Source organism: Pristiophorus japonicus, chromosome 10 (assembly GCF_044704955.1).
Source record: "Pristiophorus japonicus isolate sPriJap1 chromosome 10, sPriJap1.hap1, whole genome shotgun sequence".
Taxonomy (NCBI): Eukaryota; Metazoa; Chordata; class Chondrichthyes; family Pristiophoridae; genus Pristiophorus; species Pristiophorus japonicus.
The window spans coordinates 161,866,820-161,876,995 of record NC_091986.1 but is presented as its reverse complement, the minus strand read 5'-3'; positions in this window follow the sequence as shown (position 1 = coordinate 161,876,995).

Genomic DNA, 10,176 nt, shown 5'->3' with positions numbered 1-10,176 from the left:
CTGGCGGCGGCGCAGCTCCATTGCAAGCTGGCCAGACAGGGACACCTTGGGGAGCGGCTCTTGGCGGTCTCCTCATACCGTCCCGTGTCTGAATCCGCCAGTTGTTGAGTCTAACATTGGGACATCCCGGAGTCCAGGCGCTCCCTCTGCACATGCACTGTTAAGGTAACTGTACCGAGCAACACAGAGTAATAAAGCGAGGCTCTTGTAATTGGACACGGAGCAGATTAGTAAAACCACAGAGCACAGGTAAAAACAAACAATATTGGAATTCAGGAAACAGAAAGAGAAAATGTCGGAATTGTACAGCAGGTCGTTGAACACCTTGTTCCACCAGAACCTCTGATCCAAGTGCGAATTTCCTGCATTTACTGCTGTTGCTATGGTAATATCCATATGGAGATTTCATTGTCAAGCAGGAAATGGGAGCTCGATGATTTTCTGATTGATTCCATCACATAATGTGCTTGGATAATATGTTATTACCAAAATATGCTGATCGGATAAAGTTATAAAAGCTATCGGATTGTGGTAATGCACACAGGCTTCAACTGTGTCAGATTGTCGGCATTTCACAAGAAAATTCAATTGTTTTCATTGGGATTGGAAGGTGTTAATATGAATCAACCAGACCAGTCCAACTGCAGTCCTCCAGAACCAATCAAATCAGTCGGAAGGAATAGTCAGACTGACATTTCTCTCTCACTGTTGCTTGTGCACAAGTGTGAGGTAAAAAGTTGAAAGTTAAGGAGCTAATCGTTTCAGGGAATTACAGTGACAGGTGTTCATATTTAGCACCTGTCTCCAAAGGAGCTGTGCTTAACAAATTATCAACTAAAATGCTACTTTAAAATTTCCTCTTGTAGGAACTTTCTGGGCATATCCACTATTAAATGAAATTTGATTTTCTCCAAGATAAATTGCAAAATACTTTTTAAAAGATAAAGAAAATGTTCTTTCCAAAATCACACAAACTGGCTTTATTAAGCATTCCTGTCACTGTATTGGGGGATTTGCCAAGATTGGAAATAAAGATGAGATAGAAATGATAATGAGTTTTATTTAATTAAAAAACTTTGGCAGGAAAGATAAAAAAAACACATTATTATTTAAATGGAGCGAGATTATAAAATGCTGCAGTACAGAGGGACCTGGGGGACCTTGTGCATGGAACACAAAAAGTTAGTCTGCAGGTAAAGCAAGTAATCAGGAAGGCAAATAGAATGTTGGCCTTTATTGCAAGGGGGAATAGAGTATAAAAGCAGAGAAGTCCTGCTACAACTGTACAGGGTATTGGTGAGGCCACACCTAGAATACTGCATACAGTTTTAGTCTCCTTATTTAAGGAGGGATATACTTGCATTGGAGGCAGTTCAGAGAAGGTTCACTAGGTTGATTCCTGAGATGAAGGGGTTGACTTATGAAGAAAGATTGAGCAAGTTGGGCCTATACTCATTGGAGTTTAGAAGAATGAGAGTCGATCTTATTGAAACATATAAGATACTGAGCGGGCTCGACAAGGTAGAGAGGATGTTTCCACTCGTGGGGGAATCTAGAACTAGGGGGCATAGTTTCAGAATAAGGGGTCGCCCATTTAAAACTGAGATGAGGAGGAACTTCTCTCAGAGGGTTGTAAATCTGTGGAATTCTCTGCCCCAGAGAGCTGTGGAGGCTGAGTCATTGAATATATTTAAGGTGGAGATAGACAGATTTTTGAACGATAAGGGAGTGAAGGGTTATGGGGAGCGGGCAGGGAAGTGGAGCTGAGCCCAAGATCAGATCAGCTATGATCTTATTAAATGGCAGAGCAGGCTCGAGGGGCCAAATGGCCTACTCCTGCTCCTATTTCTTATGTTCTTATAGAGTCATTACGGCACAGAAGGATGCCATTCGGCCCATCGAGTCCATGCTGGATTTCTGTAGAGCAATCCAGTCCGTCCTATACCCCCGCTCTATCCCCATAGCGCTGCAAGTTTATTTCCCTCAAGTGCCTATCCAATTTCCTGTTGAAATCATTGATTGTCTCTGCTTCTACCACCTTTGTCAGCAGCGAGTTCCAGGTCATTACCATTCGCTGCATAAAAAATCTCTTCCTCACATCCCCCCTGTATCTCTTGCCTAAAACCTTAAATCTGTGTTCCCTAGTCCTTGTACCATCAGCTAATGGGAACAGGCTTTCTCTGTCTGCCTTTCCCAAACCCGTCATAATCTTGTACACCTCTATCAAATCTCCCCTCAACCTCCTTTGCTCCAAGGAGAACAACCCAGCTTCTCCAACCTAATCTTGTAGCTAAAATCCCTCATCTCCTCTGCACCCGCTCAAGGACCTTCACATCCCTCCTAAAGTGTGGTGACCAGAACTGGATGCAATGCTCTAGTTATGGCCTAAACAGAGCTTTATAAAGGTTCAGCATAACTGCCCTGCTTTTGTACTCAGTACCTCTATTTATAAAGCCCAAGATCCCGTATGCTTTGCCAACTACTCTATCAATGTGTCCTGCCATCTTGAAAGATCTATGCATATGAATCCACAGGTCCCTCTCTCCCTGCACACTCTTTAGAACTGTGCTATTAAGTCTATATTGCCTCTCCCTATCCCTTCTACCAAAATGCATCACCTCACACTTTGTATTAAATTCCATCTGCCACATGTCTGTCCATTCTGCTAGCCTATCTATGTCCTGTTGCAGTCAATTGGTATCATCCTCACTGTTTGCCACACCTTCAAGTATGGTATCATCGGCAAAATTTGAAATGTTACCCTGTATTCGAATATCCAAGTCATTTATATATATAAAAAATATAAATCACTTATTTGGCCCTATAACTTAGCTATTTTCAGTTTGTTTATGCACACATGTCTGATGTTCCTTTGTTACTGTGGAGTAATTGGGGAAAGAGCCCATACCATCTATATTTAAGTTGGTAATATCTATGGGTACTTTTGAGGAGCAACATTGAATCATTCGGAGTGCAATGGCTGTCATCTGAGAGCACAAAGTTCAACTCCCTGTTGCTGGAATCCATGTTTTTGTACACTCCACTTTTTTAAGATTGCATTATGTAATAATTTTTATATAAAGTAGAAAGTAAATCTTTTTGACAGCTTTGAAAAAGCAGAAAAATATCAAAATTACCATTGATAATACTGGACACATGCTTAATGTGCCAATTTGACATTCCTTTTATTTTAAAAGGTGTTAACCCATTTTTGGCATACTGAAGTCATTATCACTTTTTATTTTCATATTTAAAATATCTCTTAAGTCTTTCAGGAGATTTCTTTTTGGCTTGAAAGGCAGGCAGTCAAATCCAAAATGCTGTAAATGCACAAAAGAAAGCGCCAAATAATCAAAACTTTCCCCTAAAGTACATGCCCAGAATTGGCTTTTTGGGAGTCCGGTCAGTGTTCCTGGTAAAGTACGACATCATCACTGACGCCTGGGAGTCCCTGGCTGAAGACCGCCCTAGGTGCAGAAAGTGCATCCTGGTGGGCGCTGAGCTCTTCAAATCTCAACACCACGAGCATGAAGAGGTCAGGTGCAGGCAGCGGAAAGAGCGTGCGGCAAATCAGTCCCACCACCCCCCCCTTCCCCCGACGAATGTCTGTCCCACCTGTGACAGGGTCTGTGGCTCTCACATTGGACTGTTCAGCCACCAAAGGACTCACTTTAGGAGTGGAAGCAAGTCTTCCTCGATTCCGAGGGACTGCCTATGATGATGATGATGCTAATACAAATCAACACAACCTCTGTTTGCTCCTCCATGTCCTGTTCCTCCTGAGTCTGACAACTAATATGCAGGACAGGTCCTGCTTCTCCTTTCTACGCTCCTCCTTTAGTGGTCCAGATTGCCACCTCTGTATACTGTACCGATAATACACAGAGATGGCAATACTGGCCATTAGTGCTTGAAGCACGTGAAGAAGAGGCACACAACCCATCTGGTATATTAGGCACTGGTCATGGGTAGGAGTGGGTGGGGAAACATGGATTCCAAGGGGAGAGTAGAGGAGAGAATGCATGGCAAGAGAAGGAAAAGATGGAAGGACAGCAAGGTGAGGGATGGGGGCAGAATACATGGAACAAAGGGGAATGCATAGGCATGAGAAAGGTTGTGGTTGATATGAAAGAGGAAAAGTGAATGGTGGTGAGGGGGTGAAGGAAAGGAGCAGAAGCTGGGAACAGTGCTTTGGGTGGGGAAGGAAGAAAAGTGACAGCATTAACTGAAGGGATGGGAAAGGGAATGCAAGCATGAACGGGGGGAGTGGACAAAGTGTAAAGTCCTGTCCCCTCAGTACAGATTCACACAGGCATGTAGTGAAGTCAAGATCACTCTGGACCTGCACCTTTATTTCACAGCTCTGGAATGCTGCACTTGCCTGAGACCTGTCCTTATATACCTGTCTCTTGCAAGTGCACCCCTGGTGGTAAGGTATGCTGGTGGTTACAGGTCATATCTTATTACAGTCATGTATAGCATGTTAGGATACAGTTATATATAATAATGTAAGATACATGACATCACCCTCCCCCAAGGTCTTATTGTCTTTATAGGTTCAGTCTCTCAGGTGGTCTATGCTCTCGCGTGGAGCGTCTGAGTTGTGGTTCAGCTGTTTGCCTTGGTGTCTGTTTTTCTTTGGGTGTGGTTTCTGGTATCTCACCTGGGCTGTCTGTTTCGATTGGTGTGATTGTTGTTGACTCGCCTGTGCTGTCTGTTGGGATTGCCCTTTCCTCAGGTTGTTCCCTCTGTCTGACCACCAGGTGTGGTGCGAGTTCCACATTGTAGTCTGCCTCTGGTTCCGCAGTGTTGTTGGTAAATCTGCTTTTGACTTGGTCTACATGCCTCCGGCAGGTTTTGCCATTGTCCATTTGTACTACCAGTAGCCTGTTTCCTTCCTTGCCCGTTACTGTCCCTGCAAGCCATTTGGGATCCCTGCCATAGTTTAGTACAAACACTTTGTCCCCTATCTCATTCCATCTCCCCCTCGAATTTCTGTCATGGTACTCAGTCAGCTTACGGCGCTTTGCCTCAATGATTTCGTGCATGTCAGGGAGGATTAATGAGAGCCTTGTTTTTAAAGTCCTTTTCATCAACATGCGCGGGGGGGATCCCAGTCAATGTGTGCGGACGAGATCTGTATGCCAGCAGCAGTCGCGACAGGCGACCCTGCAGCGTGGGACCTTGGATTTTAAGCATGCCTTGTTTAATGATTTGCACTGCTCTCTCCGCCTGGCCGTTGGAGGCCGGCTTGAACGGTGCCGTCTTGACGTAATTTATGCCGTGGTCAATTATAAAATCTTGGAATTCTGCACTGGTGAAGCACGGACCACTGTCACTGACCAATATGTCAGGGATTCTGTGCGTTGCAAACATGGTTGCGAGGCTCTCCACAATGGTGGAGGTTGTGCTCGAGTTTAAAATGGTGCATTCGATCCACTTTGAAAATGCATCTACAACTACGAGGAACATTTTGCCCATGAATGGGCCCGCATAGTCTACGTGCACCCGCGACCACGGTTTGGTAGGCCAGGGCCAGGGGCTCAGGGGAGCCTCCCTGGGGGCATTGCTGAGTTGGACACAAATGGTGCACCTTCGAACGCAGAGCTCCAAGTCCTCGTCAATACCAGGCCACCAGACGTGGGATCTGGCTATGGCCTTCATGAGAACGATCCCCGGGTGCTCGCGGTGTAGCTCCCGGACAAATGCCTCTCTGCCTCACAGAGGCATGACTACTCGGCTGCCCCACATCAGGCAGTCTGCTTGTAGTGATAGTTCATGCATGCGCCTGTGAAAGGGTTTTAATTCCTCGGGGCAGGCATCGCGAGCCTCTGCCCAGTCACCGGTTAGGACACATCTTTTTACTAAGGATAATGTGGGGTCGCTGGCCGCCCAGGCTCTGATTTGGCGAGCCGTCATGGGCGAATCTGTGGACTCAAAGGCATTGATTGCCATGACTATCTCACAGTCCTGTTCGTCAGACCCTTCCGTGGTCGCCAGGGGTAGCCTGCTGAGTGCGTCGGCACAGTTGTCTGTGCCTGGTCTGTGCCTTATGGTATAGTCGTAGGACGCCAGCATGAGTGCCCACCATTGAATTCGCGCCGAGGCGTTGGCATTTATTGCCTTGCTCTCGGATAGGAGGGACGTGAGGGGCTTGTGGTCAGTTTCTAACGCGAACTTGGCCCCGGAAAGGTATTGGTATATCTTTTTGACACCATACACGCACGCGAGCACCTCCTTCTCTACCATTCCGTACCCGCGCTCCGCCCGCGAAAGTGACCTGGAGGCATAAGCTATGGGTTGTAATTTGCCCGCACTATTGACATGTTGCAAAACGCACCCGACCCCATACGCTGACGCATCGCATGTGAGAACTAGCTTTTTACCTGGATCAAAGAAAGTCAAAACACTGTTGGAACACAGAAGGTTGCGTGCCTTATTGAAGGCACGTTCCTGGGCAACCCCCCAAAACCAATTGCACCCCTTCCTGAATAGCACGTGGAGAGGCTCCAACAGCGTGCTTAAGTTCTGCATAAAGTTCCCAAAGTAATTGAGTAGCCCAAGAAAGGCGCGCAGCTCTGAGACATTCCGGGGCCTGGGTGCCAGGCGAATTGCTTCTGTTTTGAACTCTGTTGGGCGGATTCCATCAGCGGCAATCCTTCTGCCCAAAAATTCAACCTCGGGTGTGAGAAACAGGCACTTGGATTTCTTGACTCGTAGGCCTACCCGATCCAACCGCTTTAGTACTTCCTCCAAATTACGGAGATGGGAGTCGGTGTCCCTGCCCGTGATAAGTATGTCGTCTTGAAATACAACCGTCCCCGGGATGGACTTGAGCAGACTCTCCATGTTGCGCTGGAATATAGCAGCTGCCGACCTGTTGCCGAATGGGTATCGATTGTACATGAAAAGGCCTCGATGTGTGTTGATAGTGGTGAGTAGCTTGGATTCCTCGGTCAATTCTTGCGTCATATACGCAGATGTGAGGTCTAGTTTTGAGAAAAGTTTACCTCCAGCCAATGTGGCAAATAAGTCCTCCGCTCTAGGCAGCGGGTACTGGTCCTGTAGGGAGACTCTGTTTATGGTAGATTTGTAGTCCCCACAGATTCGTACGGATCCATCAGGCTTCATGACTGGGACGATGGGACTTGCCCAGTCGCTAAATTCCACAGGTGATATAATGCCTTCTCGCAGAAGCCTGTCTAGTTCGTGTTCAATCTTTTCCCTCATCACATAGGGTACAGCTCTGGCCTTGTGTGATGGACCGGTCTAGCATCCTGTGTGATGTAGATTTTGACTTTGGTCCCTTTGAAAGTGCCCACACCTGGCTGAAAGAGATGTTCAAATCGCTTTATAACTGTTGAGCAGGAGGTCCGTTCCTCTAATGACATAGCATGGACATCATCCCATTTCCAGTTTAGTTTTGCCAGCCAGCTTCTCCCCAGCAGTGCTGGGTGGTCTCCGGGGACAATCCACAGGGGAAGTCGGTTCACTGTCCCTTTGTGTGTGACAGAGAGCATGGTGCTGCCGAGGACTGGTACGATTTCTTTAGTATAGGTCCTTAGTTTGGTGTCGGCCCTTGTGAGTTTTGGTCTGTCTCTTTTATGCGGCCACAGTTGTTCAAATTGTTGAGCGCCCATGAGAGATTGACTCGCTCCCGCATCCAGCTCCACGTTGACAGGAATCCCGTTGAGTAGGACCCTCATCATTATAGGAGGCGTCCTGTTGTAGGAGCAGTGGCCATTGATCGTGTTGACCCGCTGTACATCGGTGTCCTGGGTATTGTCCCCACCGTCTTCTGGTCCGCTTTCCGACCCATCCGATTCGTATACCAGCCGAGCTGCCGTTTGTTTGCACATGCGGGCCAAATGCCTTGTATATTCACAGTTCCTGCAAACAGCCTGCTGAAATCGACATCCCCTTGACGAGTGCCCACCCCCACACCTCCAGCACAGACTGCTTCTATTGTTCCCAAAGAATGAGCTGTGTCTGGCTGATCTCTCTTGAGCTTCTCTCAGTTTGCAGTTGATTGCTCGCATTGTGGGTTGATGAGGTGTGAATGGCCGTTCCTGTGGCCCTTGATGGCTTCTGGCACCACTGCCTGCTGTCGAGAGCCTGTTCTCCCGGTTTTGTCTGTGTGTGGGGGTAGCAGCTTGTTTAATGCTGTAAACTTCTTGTTCCGATATTTCGTTAGTTGTCGTACCTGCATTGTAAATCAACCTTGTTTCTTCTTCCCCTACCAAGAATGTCTGTGCAACCAGTGCTGCTGCCTCTAAGGTCAGGTTCTTGGTCTCTATGAGCTTTCGGAATATGCCTGCATGGCCTATTCCTTCAATGAAAAAGTCTCTCAGCATTTCTCTCCTCAGTTCATCGGAGAACTCACATAAACTAGCCAACCTCCAAAGTTCCGCCACGAAGTCGGGTATGCTTTGGCCCACACAGCGTCTGCAGTTGTAGAACCTGTGTCTGGCCATGTGTAGGCTGCTCGCTGGCTTCAGGTGGTCTCTTACCAGTGTGCTCAATTCTTCAAACGACTTGCTTGCTGGTTTCTCGGGTGCCAGCAGATCCTTCATTAAAGCGTATGTTTTCGAGCCACAGCTGGTCAAGAGATGGGCTCTTCTCTTGTCTGCTTTGTCGTCTCCTAACCAGTCTTTGGTTACAAAGCTTTGCTGGAGCCTTTCTATAAAGTCCTCCCAATTGTCTCCCGCATTGTACTTTTCATCTGATCCATTGTTCGCCATTCTGTGGATTCTGTAATCCCGTAACTCGTCGCCACTGTAAAGTCCTGTCCCCTCAGTACAGATTCACACGAGGCATGTAGTGAAGTCAAGGTCACTCTGGACCTGCACCTTTATTTCACAGCTCTAGAATACTGCACTTGCCTGAGACCTGTCCTTATATACCTGTCTCTTGCAAGTGCACCCCTGGTGGTAAGGTATGTTGGTGGTTACAGGTCATATCTTATTACAGTCATGTATAGCATGTTAGGATACAGTTATATATAATAATGTAAAATACATGACACAAAGTACCTGGTTAAACAGGGGAGAGTGGAAGAAGAGTACCAGATTAACTAGGTTGCAGAAGAGAAGAAGGCTAGGTTGAATTGACAAGGGAGAGGGAGAAGAGTGCCAATATGAACTGTGAGAGTTAGAAAAAAGAGTGCCTCTGTGAAAGTGTGTGGAGTTAGATGGGGTGCAGTGTCTGTCTGAACTGGGTCTGGAGAGGGTACATATGAACTGGTGGTTGGAGGTGGGAGAGTGGATGTTGAGGTAACTTTTGGGTAAGTGTTGGAAATCCAAATATCACTTTTTATTTCCTTTTTATAAATTCAAAATCTATTAATTGTGAAATATAATAATTAAACAGAATGTTTGTCGATTCAACATTTGGATTTCTGCTTCATACTTTCATGTACTAATACAATTTTTCTTCCAAAACCAATGACAGAATGTTGTGTACACCTATAATTTAATTACCTGTTTTCACATCTCATGCCTATTCGTGAGCAGCAAGATTTTTGGGGCTGTATCAGTATTTCTGAAAGTGTTGGTCAGCTTTTACTAGATTTCTAAATTGGTATGTATGGTAACGTCAAGTTAATTTGTATTTTTCCAAGTGTGGCACGATTCTTATGTTTAGATTTTGATCTGTCAACCATGAACTGATGGTTTTTAGACAATGGGTTAATTTCAACCACAAAAATAGGTGGGTTGGGTGTATAGATAAAAATGTAAAAATCTGAATCCCGACTCCAACCTGCCTATTTTCGAGTTTAACGAAGACAGGGCAGAGGACAGGCAGCCAATCATTCTTCGAGGCAAGTTGGCCATTTAAATATTATAATGAGATTAGGAGCCTCATATTTAACCTATCTTTCAGGTTTAACCCTAGCCGGCTGGGTTTCCCAGCCCTCAGGAAATCTGGCAGCTAAAGGCAAGCGAGGACTGCTTTGTGGAAAAGGTAAGTGTCTTTACAGCACTACTTGTGGGCCTGCAGGAGCAGGAGGGCTTTCCCCCAGCTCACCAAGTATACCTACCCGCCAGCAGATAACCCCTCCCCACCATCAGAACCCCCCCGCACCCCGCCCCCATCCAAAGTATTGGAACCCCTGGGATCGTGAATCCACCCCGCCCCCCCGAACAACAACAACAACTTGTATTTATATAGCGCCTT